The following is a 24,442-nucleotide window of genomic DNA, read 5'->3' as shown; positions in this document are numbered from 1 at the left end:
CCTTTTCCTACATAAGTCAATATATGGAAACGCCTTTTCAGAATTATTACTACCCTAAATAAGCATTCTGCAAATATCCTCTTTCGGGAAATAACCCCAACTCTCGCATGCATAGGCAAATGAAAACAAACGTACTGAATATATGTACATATTATTCAAAAAGCACATTATGGTGCAATTAAACTAGCCGGCGATAGAAATGCTATAGCAAATATTGGGAAGACGAGCTGCTCACCTGAGGAATAGAAATATTCGTTTGATAGTTCCTGAATGGCCTATGTAATGGTCTCAAATTTAGATTCAAGTTAAGAGAGTTGTCATATTTCTTGCCTTTCTTACGAAGTATGATAAGCTATTGATTCTACATTTACATCTACATACTACCCCGCAACCCTCCTAAAAGGCATGTGGCAGGGGGTGCTAGGACACACATAAAAGGATCCTCTAACTAAATTACGACTAGCATTTATTAAATTCCTTTATGGTTGGGGGAATAACGGATTCCCATATCTAAATTCGGCAAAATATCTCTCCTAAATTATTCCTTCGGTCGGACTTGGAAATATAGTGGGGCTATAATACTGTTCTCTGAGTCGCACTTAAAGATATCTATTCCCATTGTTCAAGCAATATAAGTCTAGCGCGCAGCCTCAGAGTCTTCAGCGGCCCCCAGCCTAATTCGCTTAGCATCTGGTTAACGCTGTCTGTACGCCGGTAGCAGTTTTTGACGAACCGCGCAACTTTCTTTTGTTTTTTACACAGTTCACGGATTAAGTCATTTTGCACAGGATCCCATTTGCTCGCTGCGTAGGCAAGGCTTAATTTATCACTTCTTATGATTGTGGAGGTACACAGAATGAATAGCTGCCTACTATCGAATTAGGTTTCGCACTGCCAATATTAAATGTTGTGGGGTGAAATATCTCCTTTACTCAGGCTATCCACACTTATCAATTTCACCTATTTTAATACCAGCCCACGCCAAATTATGGACAGGAGTTCACTGATGCACGCATTGCTAAACGTAGAATTCGCAGTTATCGGTTAGGAAAATCTTCATTTTTGCGTTTATGGATACTGCATAATTCGGAGAAACCAAATAAAATGCGACGCATAAAAAAATGAGCAAATAGGGAACGTTTTAATCCTCTTCTAATTTCCAAAAAATTATCCATCAATTGCGTTTTGTTTTTTAATGAGACGGATTTGTTGTTAACTGCTGGCGCGGAAAGAGTTCGTCCATATAATACTCGGATAAGCATCGGGATGGAATATTTTCATCTTTTTTTTTTAATGCCCAAGTCCGATATTTTATTTTCAGCGCTTCAAACCAACATACCCAGGCCCTTCACTGCATCCATTTCGTAATTCTTTTTTTTTGTTTCTCTCTTTAAATGATGAAAGTGCCGGAGAGTGGTTTTCCTCATTTCGATAAACCAATAAAATGGCGGCGGCGCATTCTACCGTCAAATGTTCCAGCGGAGAATGAACAAACCTGAAGTCGTCACAGGTCGAGTTCGACCTCAGACCCAAAACCCTACCCATAATGCGTATCGATTTCATGAATCGTCATTATTTTATACGGGCATGCTCTTCTTTCGGTTTCTGCTTCACACGAAACCTTTTTTTTCTTCCTCAGTTGTACATAAATCCAGCGTCTCTTCTGTTTCTGTGCCACGGTTAACGATTCTAGTCCCATATACTGTCCATTATGTCCTCTGTACATAATTTAAAAGCAGAATATTTAAAAATCGACTAAAAATGGAAAGCGAAATTCTTAATCTTCTATATTATTTCTGCTGTATAGATACCTTTTTCTCAACTTATACGCAACCAAACTCTACAAATGAGGTACCAAAATGCGCAATATATCAGAGAACATGCGACGGCATATCTTACTTCCTATATTTTGCTATTCTTTCCTAAAATTGGTTTTTAAATTGATAAAAAAAAAAAAAAACACGGTAAATATTCCTGACGTTAACTGCGCACAAACTGATACATTTGTTCATTTGCAGCAATATCTCGCATTCTTTAAGTAACTTTTATCAAAATGCGGCTGATTCCACATTCAAGTCTCCTGTTGATACGTAAGTATGAGTCATCATGTGCGTTTAACAAAGGATAGTGTAATTACTTCCAATGTTGTGTTTAAAGAGGTCCTCTGACCTCAATTTTTACATGAACATTCCAATAAAATTTGTACATAAGACCCTGCCTTTTTTTCTACATTTTAAAATTAGAAACGCGCCTATCCCTCTGTGGACCTGCATTGAAAAGAGCGGGGGAAGCCCGCTGGGAGCGGGCGCAGCACGCTCGTTCTTATATTATTTTTACTATATGCGTTGACATCAATCTTCAACTGGTCAGTTTTCTCATTAAACATACATCCTTATCATTGATATTATTGTCCGGAATTATTCTACTCTTAAAATTCCTTCTATCCGATAACATTGTAATTCAAGATAAAATAATCATTCAAATGTAATATCAATTCATCACATTCTTTCATTCATATCTTTTTTGGAATATGCTACCGTATATTACCGTACTTCCTGAAAATGTGAAGAAATGATAATCTATAAAACGCTACTTATGGGAAAGACATATCACTTCATTGATATTTTTACCACAAAATACGGAGCATTTCTGACATAATCATGTTATTATCATTTTATTTAACCAATTGAATCAGCATCATAAATAAAAATAGAATTGGAAACGTAGAAAAACTCCCCTTGAGATAAAAAATGAGCAATTTCAAGCTATAGTAATAATAATAATATCGTTTATTTTCGTAGGCACTGGGGCCCATGAGAAAATATAAGTACAGCTTTCTACATTTCACATTGAGATAGATAAATAAAAGAAAAAAGTACATAAATATATGTATACATTTACAGTCAAATGTGAACAGTGCATATCGCCTAGTGCATGAAAAAAAAACAATACAATATTTTCGACAAAAAAAAATAAACAATCGCACTTAGATATAACACACTAATTACAAAATTTAAGATGACAAGCAAAAGAAATATGAACAAGAGATATGAACATAAGAAAGTGAATATAAACAAGAAATATGAACATAAGAAAGTGAATATAAACAATAAATATGAACATAAGAAAGTGAATATAAACAAAAGAAATTTAACTTGGGGATAAGGAGGCATTCTTCAGAAACCCATATGTGCTGTGTTTAAACCTATTGATATTTGTACTGCTTCTTATTTGGGCTGGGAGAGAGTTCCATATTCGCGAGGCGGTTACTATGAATGATTTGTTCATATGAGGCGTGTGATGTATTGGAATATGGAGTTCAATGTTATGATTACGGGTAGGTATATTATGAACCTCAGATTTTCTAACGAATTTCTCGTACAAGTATGGTGGGTAACCGGTCGTTAAGACACTAAAGGCTAGAGTTATTATGTGAAGGGTGCGACGCTCTTTATACTTAAGCCAGTTAAGGCGGTTATAATAGTTACTAATATGGTCCCATTTTTTTTTAATCCTAAATAAATATTACAGCTGAATTCATGGCCAATTGGAGTCTATTATTGTTTGCGTCGTCTTGGTTAGTGAATAAGGCTGTACAATAATCCAAGTGAGGGAAGACTAGTGTTTTAACTAATGAAATTCGTATGTCGGGTGTAAGTATTTCTCTGGTTCTGACAAGTTGATGCAGTGATCCCAAAAATTTACGCCTCGCATAATTTGTTTGAGGCTTCCAGCTAAGGGTTCGATCGAATATGACTCCAAGGTTTTTTACCGTTTCCTCATAAGGTATATTGTGGCTACTGAGTCTTATTTTTGGTAGATTTGCATGGTCTAATTGCTCCCTATAATTATTGCTGTTGTTTTCTTGTCATTGAGAACCAAATGATTGGCCTGCGCCCAACTGTTAATTCTCTCGATGTCCTCATTGACTAGTGCGATTGAATTAATAATATTGGACGGCGATGAATGACGATACATTTGAAAATCGTCGGCGTAAAGGTGGTAGTCACAATGCATGAGGACATCAGGGAGGTCGTTTATAAAGAGAGAAAAAAGAAGTGGGCTAAGAACTGAGCCTTGTACCATCCCCACGGGATTAGGGATCCAGTTTGACTGTAGGTTACTACTGACCACCACTGCTTGAGTGCGACCGCTGAGGTAAGATCTAAACCAGTCAACAGCACTCTTTGAGAAATTTAGGGTACTCAGCTTGCGGAGGAGCAATTCATGGCAAACGGAGTCGAAAGCCTTGGTGAAATCAAATAATACTAAGATCGTCACCTGGCGTTTGTCCATTGCCTCACGAATGTCCTCGGTAATTTTTAAGAGTGCAGTTTGAGTGCTATGTCGACCACGGAAGCCAGACTGCAAGGGGTTTAGTAAGTTAGCAGTGGATGTATATGACCTTAATTGCTGAAATACAATCCGCTAAAATATCTTGGCAAAAGCACATAAAATTCCTATCGGTCTGAAGTCATCAGGTGTAGAGGGCTGGGGGAATTTAGCGATTGGGTGTATAAGAGAATGCTTCCAGGTCGCAGGATAGTGTGCCGTTTGAAGTGAGGCATCTATTATATTTAGGAGCGAGGGCAAAATGACAGGTGTCCTTTGGCATTGGAGGTGATTTTTTTGCACGCGCTAAAACTGAGGACGATGAGACATGTGAGAAGAAGAACTGATTATGATTCGCTGGAGGTGGGATATGAGGTTCGAGGGAGATTTGCGGTTCACTTTTGACAAACTGATTATTGAGGACATCTGGATGGATATTTAAGATATTGTTATTGGTTTTAGGAAGTAAGATTCCAAGATTACGAATGGATTTCCACATAGATTTAGGATCGCCCTTTTTTCCTAGAGTGCGTTTGAAATAATTTTTTTTTCGCATTGCGTATCATACTCTTCACTTTACGTAGGGTTTTGTATCTAGTGAGAGTAGCCGGAACTTTATATCGCCGAAACATTTCTCGAGTAATATTTCTTTCTTTATAAATATAAGTATAAAAATAAATGCACAAAAGTACTTGGTCAATGAATCTGAGATTTAGGGTTAGAGAACATGAAATATTTATAATTGTGATGACTGAAAATTAGCGAAGTCAAATTCATTTAAGGGTTTTATTGAGGATGTGCTAATATAAATAGCTAACGCATTATTTGCAGCTGAATTGACTACGGAGAGACTGGGTTGACAATCAAAATACTGCCATTTCACAGACCACTATATTCCATCTTGTTAAAAAATCAGCATATCTAAAGTTTAGTAAAATAAAAAGCGTTTATACCAATGGTAGTTGGAAATTCATCAGCTCTATCACACATTGCACTATGGGGTTCAATTGCTAATTTGTAGAGGCTTTTGACAAGAATCGAACGTGTGGTAACTCGTACGGGTGAAATAATTGATAATAATTCTTCCCAGGTTACTAATTATCAAATAAATAATTAAAAGGAATAGCTACCTAGTATACCAGCTTCAGGCCATGAATAAGAGTCCAGCAAAGAGATGATACCTAAAAAATAATAAGAAACATTTTACCATTATTAAACTTTCAGACGTATAAGGGAATTATTGATTGAAGGATATCAAGTGGTGTCAATTATTGTTCTTTATTATTTGTTAAATAAATAATAATTTAGTCTAAGTAGTTTTGTATGTTTTTTTTTTAAATCACGACTTTTAAAATATTGTGAAAGGGAAAGCAATGATAGCGGCAATACTTTTTCTCGAAAAGAGACTTTAAAAGGTAGGGTGCACGCTGCACAATATATTGAGAATAATTTTATCATTATCAAATTTTATGTAACAGAATTAATAATCTGATAATAATGCTAATTACATTCGATGATATCAAGTGGTGATTATTAGTGATTGCATTCGCTGTTAATTCAATAATAATACGTTTGACAATAGTTTTGTCAGTATTTGACAACGGAAGCGATGATCACAGGAACACTTTTTCTCGAAAAGAGACTTAAAAAGTAGGGTGCGCCAAAAAAAAAGAATAAGAAATGTCTTCTCACGTGCAGAAAAAGGGACGAGAGCTAGGAACCGAAGCATTATCCGTCATTATATTCCGTCCGCGCTAAAAACCGTCTCCTTTACGACTAGCGGATGAGAAGCGAAGGATGAAAGAGGAGCTGAAGGAGGTAACGATAGCAAAGAGAAAGGTACGTAGAAGGACGGGAGATAAAAAGCATGCAGAACCACTAAGATGCAAAGTCCTTCGACAGATGTTTTTCTTGAAAACCGAGAAGTTTGTTGAGCGACACAGGCTAAGAGTTAGATAAGCAGGGACGGAGATGAGAACTGCAGGAAGAGGAGAATGTAAGGAGGACACTTTTCTTGCGGGAAATGCAAAGTGAGGGAGAGGAGGAGTAGGATGACTGTTGTACGTACGAGAGTTTTGTGTCGGGGTGGGGGAACGTGTTTAAAAATAAAAAGCCTCCAAGGAGGCGTCCCAGTGTGTTCTTTGGAGGGGAAAAAAAGGAAAAATCTGTTCTTGAGGAAGACCTGTAGTTCTGGAGGGATGGAAGGGGTTGGTTGGTTTTGAGGGAGAAAAAATAAGCAGGGAATGACGCCTTCTCCTTCTCATTTCCCCTTATCACCTTGTTCGGGATACCATCCCCTAACCACCAGTTTCATACTTTCCCAACCACAACGGCTCAAATTTTTCCAGGCTTCTTTCCACTAAATATGTCCCCCGATGTATTATCTTATCATTTCCTTACCTTTTTCAATATTTCTTCAGCTCAATCATGTTTTATGGACACTATCGATTAATTACTTTTAAGGCAATAAAATTGACGCAAGGTTTGAAGCAATAAAGTGGTAAAATGTAATAAAAATAATAATAATACGTCTTTATTGTGCGAGATTGGGACTAGAAAGTCCCATCTTCCATCTTATCCCTCGTCAAACATAAAAGTATTGCATCTAAGTACATTAAGTTGCTCTTGGAATTACACATAGCCAATTATGGTAAAAGAGACATAAAAGTACGGTTTTCAATCAACAAAAAAATTATAAGTTATCAAAGTTACCATTTACCAAGTATAAAAGGATGCGAGCAAGCGTGGGAAAAACCTAAGGATATTGACTTACGTCCTTAGTGGAAAAAACCCACTGATGGAAAACAGCCACACAAGAATGGGGGCGTGACAAACCTGCGAAAACCTACTGAGCGTTGTCTGAATATTTGAAGAAGTGACAATGTATAAATCACCATGGGAAAGACATATCAATTGCCATAACAGCTGCTTTTTGTCTCTTGGTTGACAGGTTAATCATGATATCCAAAGACTTTGTGACATAACCAGAGCAAAACTTGGCATTTACCAATTTCTCTAATTTTTCCCTTCGATTTGCTATTTGAAAAGGTGTTCCAATTATATGCAAGTAAGTACACTAAAGTTTCCAGGTTTTATATTTTTTCGAATTCGAATGCCATAGTTACTTATGCCACTCCCAATTTCACTTTTATAACTGCAGCATTAATAAATTGCAACAACAAATGTACGACTGAATTTTTAAACGTTTTTGAGGGTTTATCACAAATCTCGTGGAATATACTTTTGTTTGCGTACATGAGTTCCCGTATTTCACCTGGCTTCATTCCTGATGATAACATACTCTAGGTCGTAAATATAGTAATTGCATTGTTGTTTAAATTTCTTACTGTCCTCCTTCAGGCCTTCCCCCTAATAAATTGACTTCGTTTCTAAAACATGTTTGAGGGATTAAAATTCCATTAAAGTCTGGTATATAATATTGCAGGTTGTAGATAATGTAAATGCAATCCTGCAATGCCGAAAAATTCTTACTTTCCTACTAAAAGTCTTCCCCTAAATCTTTTTTGGCTCCGTTTCTAAATCATTTTCGAGGGATTACAAATCCACTTAATCCTTCTATATATCTTATTGACTAGTAATTAATAACTACAAATTACACACAAATCTCATGATGCCGCATTACTATAAACACATATCAAGTTTTACTCATACGCCCGTATATTTTGTCTGCACTTCATAATAGAGGAAATGAGACTGGAGGTCGTTAATACAGTAATTACATTGTTGCTACATCGGAAACTTCTTATTGTCTTCCTTCACGAGCCTTCTCAGCGACATCCCCCACCCCTTGGCAAGTCTCAGGAAACTCTGCTCATTTTCCCCACCCCCTTGCATCATCCCCCTCAACACCCCCAACCCCGGCCCACCCCCATTTTCCCCCCTCCCGACCCAAATGAGAGAAGTGTGTACTCAAATGGAATACTAATTTCTCGAAGAGCTGTCATACACGATGCTTGCCGAGGCAAGGGAGAAGAGGGGAGGTTCGGACGGAGGGTGGGGTATGGGTATGGAGAAGAAGGGAGGGGTAGGTTGACTTGTCGCTGACTTGACTCGTAGTTGGAGTCAAAAAAGGACATTTTTAAGTAAGTATAAATAGTACAAAAACTTCTCCCTAATAGTGCATGTAAGTAGATGTAATAATAAATTGAAAAAATTAGTTTCATGTAAGTTTTCCTGTTTTTTTTTAATAGTACTATGTATACTTTCATACAAAAAATACGAAGGATATCTATAAAATCCCATCAGTGAAAAGTCAATCGATATTCATATTAGAAAGCTGTCATTTAAAAGGAGAAAGAGGATGAAAAAGATGCGTAGGGCACACACTATGTATTGAAATGTACTGTTTATTAAATGGGTGTAATAAACCTATTCACGCATTAGGGGATGTGTATATTCAATGGGTTCAGATAATGAAGAGCTTGCTATATCAGAGGTAACTTAGGCATAGAATAGTATAACACGCACCTCCCAATACCTTTGAATAAATAATTTCGTTATTAGTATAATTTTATAAATAAAAATATAAAGGATATTTAGGAAAGTCCTAGGAAGAGTAGGAGAGAAGAGAAGCCTCATGAAAACCTTAACAAGAAGACGGAAAAACCTTATAGGTCACATCTTGCCACATGATGGCTTGATGAAGACAATCGTCGAGGGACAGGTGGAAGGCAAGAACCGAAAAGGAATACCTCGAACAAAATGCATGAAACTAGTAAAGAAGGATGTGAAAGAGAAGAAATTCGTAGGTGTGAAAAGATTAGCTGATAAGCGAACTGAGTGGAGAGCTGCGTCAAACCAATCCTAGGATAGTTGACCAGTTATGAAGATGTAGGATATGCGATCAATTCAAAGTCAACCGATATTTAAGTTATAAATCTGCTATGTTAGAAGAAGATATAGGTAAGAAAAGGATGCATAGTGTACATAGCATGTTTAGAAATGCATACTTATGTTTTGAATAGGTGATACACAGTTATTCAGGAATTACGAGATGTGCATTAAAAAAAGTGCATTTAATGAAGACCATGCTGTTGAATAGGCCTTTACTATATGCATAAAATAGCTTAAAAACAGCCACCCTTCAATACATATGAAGATACTACATTCATAAGATAATTTGGTCCTCAGCGAAATTTTATAAATAGATATACAAAGGATAATACAATGATAAAGCTATACTCCATTCATGCAAGATTACAGAATGTCCCTTACAAAAGCAGTGAAGTATGTATATAGGTACCCCATATGAACCTTTTTTGGGGCTACCATCATGCACTCCAACAAAACTGGTGCAAATATGATACTAATTTTCTTTAATTGAATTCAGTGATCATTATTTTTTTCCTATAGTTTGTGCATTCAGTTTTAAGAATCCAGTTGTTATGCATAGTATATGAAATACGATCGTTACAAAATCAATCGACGTTCTTGCTAGAAATCTAATAAGTTAGAAGCGGAGATAGGTAAAAACATATGCTAAGTGTACACAGTAAGTGTAGAAATTTAATTTATATTTTGAATGTGTATTATAAAGTTATGTAGGCTTTGGGGTGAAAGCATAGAATTTGAGGCGTCGGAGTGTTAAGGGGAGGGAGTGGAAGGTAGATGGAGGAGAGAGGAAAACCCAGGGGTACAGTCGTTGGAAGGAAAAAAAAAAAACTTTTTTTCTTCTTTTTTATATTTTTTTTAAATTCTTCACCTCCTTTCCCTTTACTTTTCTACTTCCCTCATCCTTCCACATCCCTCTGTTTCGCTTCCTTCACATTTTTTCGAATAAAGCGAATGAAAAAATGCGCTAACAGAGAGTGTAGGAGGTGGTTTGTGAAGACGGTGTAAGGCTGTGTATTACGGAGCAGGAGGCGAAGAGGAGCAGTGGAAGAATCAGTGAAGCGGGCGGGGAGAGTGCTAGTGGAAGAAGGGCCGGAAGTGAGGGTTGGGGGAACTGAAGGGGCGTTGAGAAACAGGATAAGGGGGGGGTGAAGGGGTGCGGAAAGTCTGTGGGTTGGGTGACATCTGGAGGGATGTTCGCTGGACAGGTTGTTGCGATACACGAGTCTCTGTATCGACACGCGACGAATCTAAGAATGATGCCGTGAATTCCACAACATATTTAAAGATATACAGAATATAACATCCATACAAATGTAACTGATGATATTAGGCTCAACATTTTGATACCTTACATAAAATATAAAGAATAAACTTCAATAAGGTTCATATAATATTTTGAAAATATTGGAAATACCTCGACCCGGGTTTATAACATAATACTTTCATATCCGAATCGTGTTTTTTTACCTGACGATGTAACTATGTTATGATACCCGAGTCGAATTTTTTTTCCAAATATATAAGTGCACATAAAAAAGTTTATTATTTCATTTTCCATCCATAAAAGTAATTATTACCACAGAATGTTTACACAACGCATACCATTATACCCTTTGTAAAATAGTCGATTTATAACATGAGTAACACTTGATCGGTCACAAACTGAATTGGATATATATTTCTTTAATTTATTTATTTTTATCCATAAAAAATGTATATTATTTCATAGAGAATGTGTACGTTCGAAGGATTTTTTTCTCCATTCTCCTTCTTTGACATACTTATCAGCTTTCTCATATTATTATTGCCCACATCAAATAATTATCCATTGTGTTTTATACGATAGTGCACAAGTATTAAAAAAATTCGTTTATTAATTTATTTTCAAGCATAAAAGACCCGAATCATATGCCATAGAGAAGGCGTAAGTCACAGTGCCTTATTCACTTTTCTCTTCCTTTTAGATATCAGCTTTCTGATATTACTATTGATTATATTAAATAAATATCCTTCGCGTTGCTAAAACATAGTGTAGGTATTAAGTACCAATATATTACGCTGAGTACATTGGAGGATAGTCTATAATATATTTGTACTATTATACTCTTTAAATAAAAGACTATTAAAATTACGTAAATATAGTATATCAAACGCCTTCTAAACACATCCGTGAGTTCATTGCATACATTCTCGAAGATTATAAAAACATGGGCTAACGAGAAATTGTGTTACTGCTAAATTTCAGGAAAAAAAGAATGATCCAAAAATGGCACCTGGAGGGATGCTTTGTGGACAGGTTGGTGCGATCCACGTGTCTTAGCATCGACACGGAGCGAGTCAAAGTATGACTCAATGGCAAAGACAATGGTGACGACAAACAGTATAACATATGTGCAAAATAGAACTGAACTATACCATGAATAAATCGTGCGTAACGCAGCTGTTTTCACGTTTCTCCTCTTTTAAAACATCAGCTCCAATATAATTAACGACTATATTAAATGAATATTCATACAATTTATGAAGCATAGTGTACTGGGCGTGCTAAGTGTATTGGAGGACGGTTTACGAGTATGTAGTTATACCTTTTTACCCTTTAAATAAAATACTTTCAAACAGCATGTAGAGAATAACACAAACTCCTTCTAAACACGTTTTGTGTGTTCATTGGATGCAGTCCCGAGCAAAATAATAATGGGGTGACAATTATTAACGTGATTGCTGTATTTAAGAAAAAAATACATGAAGCATGAAGAAAAATTGGCATTTGTAGGATTGTTTGAGACCGGAATAGGAGAGGCCGGATTGGTGCGATGAACGAGTCTCGGCATATAAAGGCAATGAATCGAAGAACCATGCCTAAAAGTCTGTAGCAAATACCAAGAAGATAGGCAAAATAGCATCCATACAAAACTGACTACCATTTCAAAGAGAATTTTTACACTTCACAAACCTTTGTACTTTTCTCCTTAAAATGTCAATCATGAGAATCATGTATCAAAACTAGTCGACAATTACAATCACAGTTAATTTTTATGATGCAAATGTTTTTATTTTCTTTAAAAAATCAACAAGACTCAGGGAAAATATTTATAAAGAGAATCATCGAGTACAGTCTTTTGAGGCCTAGATGATACAATGTATAAAAACTAGTCAACAATAATAGTTGGTTTGTAGGAAATAAAGCTTTTATCTTCCTTTCTTAAAAAGGCATCCTACGATTTTAAGACCCCAACCCTTCAGTGCTAAATACGCATGAAATAAGTAGTGCTCGACGCATGTAAACAAACTCCGTATGGAGTGCAAGGGGCAGCGTACATCGATGTTAATTCATCAGCTCAGTGGCATCGTGTTCCCCCATCCCACGTGAGCCTCCCGTGCCACCCGACTCGGACGCAGGGAGTTGAGTAAATCGCGAAGAGAGGTGAATATCTGGCCGGCTGAGCTTCGCTGCCGGTTGAAGCGAAGGGGAGGCCGCGGGGGGAGGGTTTTAATTTGAAGGCGTACTTTTTCCATTAAGGAAAGTGAAGTACGGTAGGAGGGATGGGGCGGAGGGAGAGATTCTGTAGGGTGTTGGGTGAGAAACGTACCCACCCTTCATAAGAGGGGTGGTGGCGGTTCTCAGCGCAGGGTGGGGGTAGCCGGCTTGGGTGAGCCAGGGAAACGGGGGGTGTAGAAGTGATGGGTGCCGTGGGAGAGGTGGCAGGGGGTGTCGCGAGGTGTGGGGGAGTTGGAGTGGCCCCCAGACAGGGCGAGAAGTCCTTGGATGCGAGCGGGGAGGTTTGGATTCAAGAGGATTTCTGAATTCGTCAGGAAGATGAGATGGGCATGATTGCTAGCGAGCCTTTGATGGTGCCCAGGATTGCCGGAGAGAGACGAGTACGGAACCCAGCGGTAGTTCAGCCACTCGAATTGTGTGTGGGAAGGGGAGAAAATGCTTTAGCTCCCAGACCTCTTTAAAAAAACCTCTTTACTCCATTCTCTATAGTTGTGTATACCAACACACTCTCTTCTCAGTCTATTTATACCCGCTTGTATCCACCACGCTTTTGCTTTCCCCAACCGCTCCCCAAGTTGTATATCTCTCGCTTTGTGCCTATTTTTCCTTGAACCGCCGAGTCTTGTTGATTTATTTTTTTTTCAAATCTGCAATCGCACGAGAAGCCTGCATTCCGGTAACAAGAATGGAAAGTTACGCTGTTGGATGAACTAAGGGAAAGCAGTTCTTGAGGAAGAGCTTCAGTTAGGGAAAATTATGCCCCGGATAGGTGAGAGAATTTTTGTGACGCGTCGAGTAAATAAAAAATAGGATGACCATTAACTCTAATTGAGGTAATGAGAGTAAAAGCTGTGTCAAAAAACTAGTAAAATCACAGAGCACTAGGTGGCTAAACAAATTCAACACACAATTCCTTTTCCCTCTGCGGTGATAGTAAAGGATATCCAAAATAACCTGCCGAACGTATACAAATCAACTCAAAAGCTAACCCAGAGAAAGAATTTTTTCTGAGAAGTATTTCGGTCGAGTAGCATATATCCTAAATTACTTTTAAAACTATGTTCTATTTAAAAAATCCGAAAATTCAAGCGTGATGGAGTGGAATTGTTCCTAACTGAAATAATTACTTTTTCTACGGTTATAAAAATTATTTCGACCCAGATTTCAATGGTATTTCATCATTAGGTCACCTTGAAGTTGAAGTAGTTACAAGTTCGTAATACATTTTATAACCGTGGAAAATTGCAAGTATTTATTTCAATATGGACAATTTGTGATTGCACCTTGAGGTTACATTGTGAAGATGATTCTCAGCTTTTAACGGCAAAATTTGATTTGCTTTAATATAACCGACAAAAATGACTGATATGCCTCAAATTATACTTTCTCCTTTATCGAGACGGAGAGTTTGAGAATTATCTTGAAAACTGCAGCATTGTTTTACGAATAAAACCCTCTTAAAAGTCATCGTCGAGAAATTAATTGCTTAACACTCTCAAAGGCTTTCATTTCTACCTCAAGGTGGTTGACGTTTCAAAAATAAAGAAGCTCTTTTTGTCTTGAGGAAACACAATCGATATTCAGGGAGCAAAAGAAAAGAGTGAGGAATATTTAGGGACGGAGAGAAGGGACGTCTCCATGAAGGATTGATGCGAAAAAATGAAAGAACGAGGAGAGAAATGTTTGGAAGACTTTACCGTCTTCAACGAGGAAATGATACTTAAGGATGAAGAGACGAGAGGAAACGACAAAAGAATAACGCGCTTCCTTCTTCTGTTCTTTTGCGGATTAACCGTGGAGAGATTTCCCTTGTTGAGGAGAAGTGGATTTGGTCTGAAATTATGGAGTGAAATTTTTGGACTTCTAAAAAAAGACGTGGAAACGGCGGGGATGGAGAATATGGAAGCATTCAGGAAAAATTCAAGATGATGTTCATTCAAGGTAAAGAAGTCTTGTTATGCCAGCATTTTTATAACTCTACCCAGTTTACTCTGACCTCCTGGAAGTATTTCATTTCTAAATATTTTATATTGATTAGATGCACTGAATAGTAGAGGCCTTCACGTTGTAGAAATCCATCTTACTGATTTGTGAATGAAAAACTCTTCTGTTTCTACAATTTGAAACTTTATTTTCCTGACTAGTTTCGATACACTGTATCATAGTCCTATGAATATGATACAGTGTATCGAAACTAGTCAGGAAAATAAAGTTCCAAATTGTAGAAACAGCAAAGTTTTTCATTCACAAATCAGTATATTGATTAGATAAACTACTATTAAAACCTTTAAATTGGAAAATAATATTCATCTAAAAAATTGCATCCTTTTAAAAATAAATATCTCAAAATATTTAAAGCTATTTGCAATTTCACATGCCCCTCTACGCTAAGAACACAGAATGTTAAAAAATATTATCATCGTGTTATAAATATCTGAAATGAAAGTTCATCATATATTGTCAATGAAGAGACTCGATTTTAACATAAACATAACCTGGATGAGAACTTAAAATTCCAATTTTCCTTTTATTAGTTGGAGAAGAAAAGCATTTCTATTAAAAATCTTGTAAAATCTCTCATTAAACTTTAACTTAACTGATCTAACACTGACTTCATAGAACTTGGGAATTTTTAAATTAAAGTTCGTATTTTTAGATTTTAGATTTCTTTTTCAGTCTTCAGCCAAAACCTTTCGCCGCATTCAGAATACATATTATTCTAGCTGTCCTCGAAGCTTGTATATATGAGATGAAAAATGTTTAAATTTTTTTTAATTATAAATATTCATTTTTCAAAATTTTTCAATGAATTAGATTTGTAATTGAATTGGATTGGATTTAAACAATTCAAACACATTATTCACTAAATATACATAAACGTTGCTAAAAATATTTATTTTAAACTCTTCAAGACCTATACTCCAAGACACAGAATCAGCATATAACATTGACTTCTAGAGAAAGAAAAAAAACTCAATTTAATACCAACTGTACTAGCACTAAGGTTTCAATTGCAGCCACTGTACCACGCATAAAACCATATCTCTCAACCTTTTCACACATATTAGGAGGAACAAAGCATAGGCACCCCCTAAATGGTTCAAGAAACAGAGGACAAAAAAATCAAAATTCTTTCCTCCATTTCACGCATAGCAGCTAATAGCCTCAGCCTAAGCAATCCATTATTGCAGTTCACACATCACTCCAACGGTTCACAAAGAATGAGTTCACCTCCCATTATTAGCCCTCCTTCATCCCCTTACGTGCACTGCAACGGAACGCCATATTTAAGAGGGGGACTTATACAAAGCTCCCCACTGCACGAACTACCTCCTAATTTTCCACATGCATCATCTTAAGGAGCGACCACGCCGGTGGAAGAGATTTCTCCGTGTTTGGGTAATATTAGGGTGCGTACGTACGGTGGAATAATTAGTACGGAGGCATCTCGTTAATAGCACGCTAAAGAGGCACCCCCCCCAATCCTCCTCTCGCCCTGAGCGTAGCTCAATCTGCTCACGTCTTGCACCGGCGTCTTTCCGATCCGTGCTCCGCGGAACTTTTCTCACGCCAGACGCACCTTCTGTCCTCCTTACGCGCATATTGTTTTACCTCTTTTGTTTCCCTAGTCCTTCGCTGCGTTTCATTCCTTTGCCTCATCGGTGGAGAGAAAAAAGAGCTTCGTAAAGGCGAGGATGGTGAACTTATTGAATAGGAATATCGGCCGAAGTGGGATAAGGTGACAGCTTCGTCATTTTACAAGGATCTTGCTCTTTTCGAGTATATAATTTTAAAGTAGTGTATAAGATGCATTAATGGATAGACTTTACAGCAGGTAGGCGAATACTTTTGCTGATTTCAGTCTAAATAACAATGATACCCTGAGAGGGTAAGATGCAACCAATTTTTCAAATGATGCAATTTTATGAGTTAACCAGAATATCCATCATGTTTAGTTGCCAAACGTTTTTAATTGTGTCAATGACATTATGACAACATACACATACATGAAAAAGTCGACACTTTATTGAGTGAATAACATTTGTAAATACGAGAACACATCGTTCCTTAATCAGTATCATCATTTAAGGTAGTGAGGGGGAAGAGCCCGAATAGACCATGATTCTTTTTCCGTAATATTTCTCTAAATGCCGGGATGATGCCACTTGTAGTCAATCAGTTTCATTTACGTGACCGAATGAAGCCGGTTTCATGAGGCAGAGAGGTTGCTTTCAGTGGAAGACAACGAACGACAGAACGTTTTTATTTTTTTATCATTTTTACGCCACTTTTATCAAAATTTTAGGACCGCATACTTCTTATCTGTGCTTTGGGCGTTTATTTGACTACTATGTTAGTGCATATAGCGTTCCTCTATATGCATTGCCCCGAAAATTCATGCAGTTGTCTGGTTCACAGCGCACCATGTGGTTGTGTTATGGCGTATTAGGAGTCCTGAGGCAAGTTCCCGTATGAGGACTCTTGTCCCACGGGCTCTGACTCCTTCCACACTTTATACCGTTGCTTTATATATAACCTGATAGTTTCTGTAATCAATATCACATGTAATTTGTTGGTAAATTTATTGAAAGAAAATGAGGAACTTAATGAGAAAAAACGATCGGAAAGGATTTGGACAACAAATTTTAGAGGCAGGAATACGGAGGAGTTCACATGCGAAAACTGTGATTAAGACTCTTGCCTCATAAGAGGAGGAAACTTGCCCCACGTGAGGGGCAAGATTCCTATTTGTTTTTCTCTTACATTTTGATGAATAACGGCAGATATTTATTTTATCTGCAGCAATGAAGATAAGTGCATGTAACTGCGAACAAATTGTGCAAAATAAAAATTACTGTTTGAACCTGAATGCATAATTTTTATAATTGTTTTTTATTTTTTTATTTTTATTTTATTCTCAAACCAACGGATACAGCTCTGATTGGCCACTTTACACCGAGGTGTTCAACAAATGTAACAAGTAAACGTTCACAACGACCATGCCCTGGACCGGGGAAACCTACCCAGGCGGGACTCGAACCCGCGACCTCTTGTTTGGCAGGCGAGAACGATACTCCGCCGCCACCGAGGCCGGCAAATGCTTGTCAAATGCGTACTGTTTCCCCTCATTCCCCTACGCAAAAAAAATAATGTGATACCAGAGATGTAAATATTTCCAAAATAAAAATGAATATCTATATAAAATAATAACTATTTCATTCCTTATTGAACAAATAATTCTTGAAGTATGCATAAACGAAAATTCGGAAATTTGCAACCTTTGAGACTTTCGCCACCCTTTACACTCTATGTTTATAAATGTTACTAACATTTAATTCACGCAACTTGTCACCGTGAGTAAAAAAAATAATATAAAATAACAAAATTTGTAGGCCTAAACTTTGCCTAGCAATCGAACCGATCATGTCATTGCCAAATTTGATGGCGAGAGTTTTTGCCCTTTTCATCCGAAACTACTCTCAACAGTGAGAATGAGGGGTTTGCTGGAGTAGGAATGCGGTATCAATGCCCCTGAATCAGCTAATTGGAAGCTCATTAACTGGGAATTCTAACACGTTGATAACACTTCACAAAATAAAACTGACTAAATATGTAGAACACGGCTGTTCACCAGTCCAATTTTGCCAGGATGAAAATTCGCGTTCATTCTGGTTCTCATTTACTGACCTAGCATCGGAATTGATGTGATTGTAACATCAAATGTGCATCCAGTTACTCTCGGACAACGCAAGAAATTAAATTTAAAAAATCAGAAGATTTGGCTTCCACATTTACCCTTCTGCTAACTCTATAAATCGTGAATTGATCACAAAAGAGTTTTCGTTATTCGTCATAAGGGTAAATGATATTTGGCAAAGGGTAGTTTAATATTAAACTAATTATTCCCATTCCCGGTCAATTTTAACGCGTATTGCAGCATAAAATTTAAATTAAAGATTAATTCATATTAATACTGTATATTATAAATGTGTCTAAATGTGTTCAAATTAAAAAAAGCTTGAGAAAAATATTTATGCTGCTAACAATAGTTGAGTTGGAAGGGAATCTCATACACACCACTAATTCCCCGATTTATAAACAAATTTTGGAATTCCTTCTCACAAGGAATAAGTTATGTTAAAAATACACTAACCTAATAGCTCTGATAAATTAGAAATTAAATATATAAATTCCACCGATGGTTATTATGATAAAGTAATCAACACAAAGCTCATTTTGTGATAAACGTTATCAGGGGCTTGAGTGGAACTTCAACAATTGTTCTGCTCGTTTTTTTGCGTCTCTATACGTTGGAATCATAAGTTCCGACACTTTCAACCCTCTACTGATCAATTGCATAATCACAACTCTTATTTTCAACTGAGCACAACCTTTTTGAAGTAACCACGAAATGATCAAGGGATTCACATCATGTATATAATAATATTCCAGTAAAACCTATGAGGATCAACTATAATATTCCACATTCGCGATTAATATTTATTTTTAATTAATAAATTTATTTTTATGACTAACTGCATAAGCATTCATAGAAACTATTATCATCTATTCTTTGCAGTATTTGACAGATCGTAGCGAGGCTAGCGGATATCGAGAGGCAGCTCTGATAATCTGAATATTTTTCTCCAGTCACTGACGGCCTTGACATATTTTTCAGCGTCTCCTACCAAAAACACTGTGTTTTGTTTGAGCGCACTATATGACAGGGAATAATAAATGCCTTGTCTTCAGCTTTTGAGTCTCATAACTTAATGCATAAAACAATTAATGAACGAAGAAACTTTGGAAAGTCTTTCTAAAGGCCGTTTTACACGGTAAACGGAATCTGACGTACGTGCGAAGGCGTAATCAAAATTGCGTTGTGTAAAGCGGTGAATTGCTTGAACACATGCGAGAATGCGTGGATGCGAGACGGCAAAATAGTCCCTGTTCTAATTTCGTCCATGCATTCGCGCAATTCCACGCCATTTTAGAAATGAATGCAGCTCTAACCTGCGCAATTCCGTGCTCCGTGTAAAACGGCCTTAACTTTCAATCATGCAACGATGTTAAGCAATACTAATCATAATTTTCTTTCATTAAGTTTTACCCGATAATATTCATTTAAACATGACTCAAAGATGCTTCATTTTTTCAGCCGTCGTTTAGTGGAAAGATAAGACGTATCCTAAAAACACCTCACCAAATATTTTTAGCCCTAACCTAGGTTTAAAAAAGTGACGATATGAAGCTCTGATCCAGGGGCGCCGACTTAGAAAAAATATTGGGGGGGGGCCGAACCAGAGATCTTGCCCCGGGAAATTTTAAAAGCATTGAGTTTTAAGTTTTTTAAGTATTTTAGAAGAGTTATATGATCAACATTAGAACCCTGATAACTTTAATCTCGATATCTGGACACTCCGGGAAAAATCGACAAGCCTGACACATTTTTTTCTCACACCCATAACGAATTTTTGAGGGGGCTTGAGCCCCCTCAAGCCCCATGGAGTCGGCGCCTATGCTCTGATCATTAAAACGTTATTTTCAAGATAGGTACTAAAAAATTGGAGACCTTAGACAGATTTAAATATATTCCTGGGGAAAATTTACGCGCTTCTGCAAACATTTCTTAAAGTGTATAAGTTAACACTTTCGCGGGGAATAGAATAAACAAACTTTTCTCAACGCAGGTAAGAAAATTTAAGGTATTATACGTTTCGTGTTCCTTCTCTTTATCATTCTCAAGGCTACACGTAAATTTAAATGAATCACACATGATTAAATTGCCTTGAATTTTCCTACCTGTGCGCTAACCCGAGAGAAATGTATTCATATCTTGAAGTTTATTCTATTGCTACATCGTATAAAGTATTTTTTTCAATTAAACGAGCAAGCATTCTAAGAAAACTATTATCAACGATTCTTTGCAATATTTTCGAGATCGTAGCGAGGCTAGCGGAAGGCACCGTTCCGATGGGAAGGCAATATTTTTCTCCGGTCATCGACGCGCCCGGTGACAGGATATACATATGCAGTGGTAGCGTCGGCGTGCGCTGGAATTAAAACGACCGGCTTCGCTAATCCCCATTACACGGGCCAAAGGGAGCGCTCCCTCCGTGCAGTCCAATTTCGGTGTCAGGATTCGTTTTCGACGGATGGACCTTTTGTCCGCCCGGATAGACGACCGCACCCGCCCCGCGCCGTGAAACCGCACCCACTCCGTTCGAATTACGCGCACGGAATCATGGGACATCCAACGCCTGATGTCAACCCCGACCCCCAAAACTAGTAGATGTAGCTTCCGTCAACGCCGATGCTCTTTTGACTTTTGTCTCGTTTCGCCGTTACAAAGTTTCCTCTATTTTGCCTAATTACGCCAGAAATTCAATACTAGCCATGATGGCTGGTGTCGAAAGCTACAGCAACGAGTAATGCTCGTCAGTGGTTGTCACCTGTCTTCTCTTGCTTTCAGCCGGCGTAGTCAAGGTCATCTTTGCATTCAGGTGACGTTGAAAATAGGACCGTAATGTGATATTTTATAAACAATTTTGAAGATGATAACGTGAGGTCTAAAGTTTCCTTTTGTTTTCACTAGATATACTCCAGGTTATCTTGGCATAAATGCGACGATGCAAGAAAGAGAGTAATTTTACATTTATGAAAACAATATTGAGGATGTTAACATGGGGAAAATAGTGTTTTCTAGTTATCCGTCCACGTACTCAAGGTTATCTTCGCAAAAATATTGCGTTTGAAGAAAGACCGCAATGTGGCAATTTTAAAGCAATATTGAAGATGTTAGCATGAGTTTTGTAGTCTTCTATTGTTTCCAGCAGACGTAATCAAGGTCATCTTTGCAAAAATGGGACGCTACAAGTAAGAGCGTGTTTTGGAATGTTTTAAACAATATTGAAGATTTTTACATGAGGTCTATATTGACATTCTAATGAAGTGTACGTGTTTATTTATTCACTATCAGATACCTACATAATTAGATTTTCTTTTTCCTCTTACCTTGCCCTCATTTAATTAATGATAAAATAATTCTTGGAGCGTATGACTTATATACTCCAAGAATCATTTTATCAGATACCTATATAATTACGAATCAGGAAATTACAAAAGAAAACTGATGTCTCTAAACGCTTCGTACGATATACTTAAAACCAGCCTATATGTGCTATCATGAAGCTCTCCTAAGTGAAGATCTTTTCGCGAAAAAATGCACCTTTTCAAGTCATTAACATAGTAAAATATAACTTGAATAAGAAAAGAAACATTTAATGTCGCAAGGTCTGCTAAAAACTAGCTAGAATACGTTAACGCTAGGCTCATTATAAAAGCTCTTTCTAATGTGAAAAAAATTATACGTCTTCAGGTAATTTTAAGGGAGAAATATTTTATAAAATCATGAATGAAACTATTTACCTAATCTGTATTACCATGTGGCATTTTAAGCTTAAATCTACGTTGACGGTGGTAACGCCTGACATATGGTCAAAGATATTCATTTGGGTGAAAAAACGGTGTCTTTGTGATAAATTTACTATGAGAAAATTCTAAGTAAATCAGAAATTGAAGAGCGTGACTTTCTCTCGGATGGGCTGCTAAAAACTAGCTAGAATACGTTAACGCTAGGCTCATTATAAAAGCTCTTTCTAATGTGAAAAAAATTATACGTCTTCAGGTAATTTTAAGGGAGAAATATTTTACAAAATCATGAATGAAACTATTTACCTAATCTGTATTACCATGTGGCATTTTAAGTTTAAATCTACGTTGACGGTGGTAACGCCTGATATATGGTCAAAGATATTCATTTGGGTGAAAAAACGGTGTCTTTGTGATAAATTTACTATGAGAAAATTCTAAGTAAATCAGAAATTGAAGACCGTGACTTTCCCTCAGCTGGGCTTTGAACCCGAATCTCCCGTATCGGAGCCAAATGTTGCTATAATAGGTAGAAAATGTTATACAAAGATTAGAAATACTGGTGCAAATAATGGAGATCCTGTTTGGAATCACGGACTAGGTAAGTTAATTTTTTCTCTGATAATTTATTCGAATAAAAACTGTAAAGAGGAGGCCCAATTCCATCCTAAAGAAGGCTGATTTCTGTTGCCACTTTGGTCGAATTTTAATCAGTTTTCAAAAATTTCTGCGGTGCGGTAATAAGTACAATGCAATCCACTTTTTCCAATATTTTGCAGTGTAATGTTTGCAATTAAAGGAAACACATTTGAAAAGTTATATATTTGATAGATCACATCACAACGTAAATAAATTTCATTTTACACCCGTATTATACCTGATTTTCTCCTGAAACTGGGATCCATTTGCCGGTTAGCGACGCGAGTGGCAACTTTTGTATACCCATTAAAATTCGCGGTCAGTGACAGCGATTGTAGCGGCCGACTTGGCGATCCTATTTTTTATATTCTTGACTTACACCATCGCTGGAACCGTCCTTCAGTCAATCAGAACGTACTGCAACTAAAGCGATTATAGCGCCACGGTTGACTGTTAATTGCATGACAGTTGTAAACAATGAAAGTAACGGAAAAAATGGTCGAAAAAAGGGACGATTGGAGTGACTGTGTGATTCATGAAATGATGGTGCGAGCGATTACTCTTTTGGTCCCTGAAAACCTGTCATTTGAGTTATCATTCTAAGGGACGGAAGAAAGATAATGTGATCCAGGCTTCATACTCAATTCATTTTCCGTAATTACAAGTCTTAAAATATTCCAGTGACCGACTTCACGATGAGAAATTTTGATGATCATCTGCGTCGAAACCTATTACTCCCGCATTCTTATAAAACTAAGTATATGCTTCACGAAGATAGAATCCTTGATGGAAAATTTTCCGAAATAGGTCAGGCTACACAAACACGTTTCTCCTTAAGATCACATTTTCCCCACGTGCACATAAATAATGTCTCGCCTAGTGATGGAGAAAAAAAACTGGCTAGATGCATCCCGCTGGAGGAAGGGGATAGAATAAACAGGGGAAGCAATTAACGAGGCGCTGGATTACCCACCGCAGCTTTATTCGCTTGTTCTAGAATCTCACGCATGAGGGCGCAAGGACGATATCGCAAGGCGAGGGTCGGCGCTATTACCCGGCCATGGAATGAGGAGGACTTCGTTCCGTGGCGGAGACGGAAGCAATGGGCCGTGTGCTCCAAGGTGCCATTGCTACCGGAGTGGTTGTCGCGGTAATAGACGAAGAGAGGGGGGACGAGGGGTTAGCAGCATCAAGGGTAGGTGCAGGGATATCAAATGGAGAGGAAAATATAAGGTTGACAATATCTCTTTCCGTCTGTAGGAATAAGTGGACTCCGAAGCTCATATTTTTTTACGAATAATAATTATATGATGGAACATGATGATGAATTATAAAATTTGAACGTCGAGAGTACAGAAAAGTGTAATATATTTTTCAAGATCATTGGGAGACAGCATTATTTTAAGAATTCCTATTTTAAGAATTTTTCCTTACGTTAATGCACTCAAATCTTTCACAGTGGCTTCAAAAACTGTAATATAAAAAATATAATTGGCGGAATATTTATGAGATAAGTATCCAAAACTAAGAAATGTATAAAATAACATACACAATGCATGCACTAGTCATGATGACCGGAGTCAAAAGTAACAGCAAACAGTAATGCTTGTCAATGATTGTCGCTTCATATCATTGGCAGCGTCAAGAGTTGGTGCACAGATATCAAATGGAGTGGAGAAGATGAGG

At 37.3% G+C, this 24,442-nt stretch overlaps 1 protein-coding gene across 1 annotated transcript in view; it reads right to left on the bottom strand.

Moving 5' to 3' along the window:
* The window catches only part of LOC124168911 (lachesin-like), a 1,190,944-nt gene that overhangs the window by 610,678 nt on the left and 555,824 nt on the right, over window positions 1-24,442 (bottom strand). Inside the window, exon 5 of the mRNA XM_046547298.1 lies at window positions 5,463-5,513. The gene's annotated coding sequence lies outside the window, so the exon portion shown is untranslated. The remainder of the gene's footprint in view (window positions 1-5,462; window positions 5,514-24,442) is intronic.

The sequence above is a fragment of the Ischnura elegans genome, chromosome 12 (assembly GCF_921293095.1).
Source record: "Ischnura elegans chromosome 12, ioIscEleg1.1, whole genome shotgun sequence".
Taxonomy (NCBI): Eukaryota; Metazoa; Arthropoda; class Insecta; order Odonata; family Coenagrionidae; genus Ischnura; species Ischnura elegans.
The sequence above is the reverse complement of the archived record's forward strand: the minus strand, read 5'-3'. Positions and strand labels throughout refer to the sequence as shown.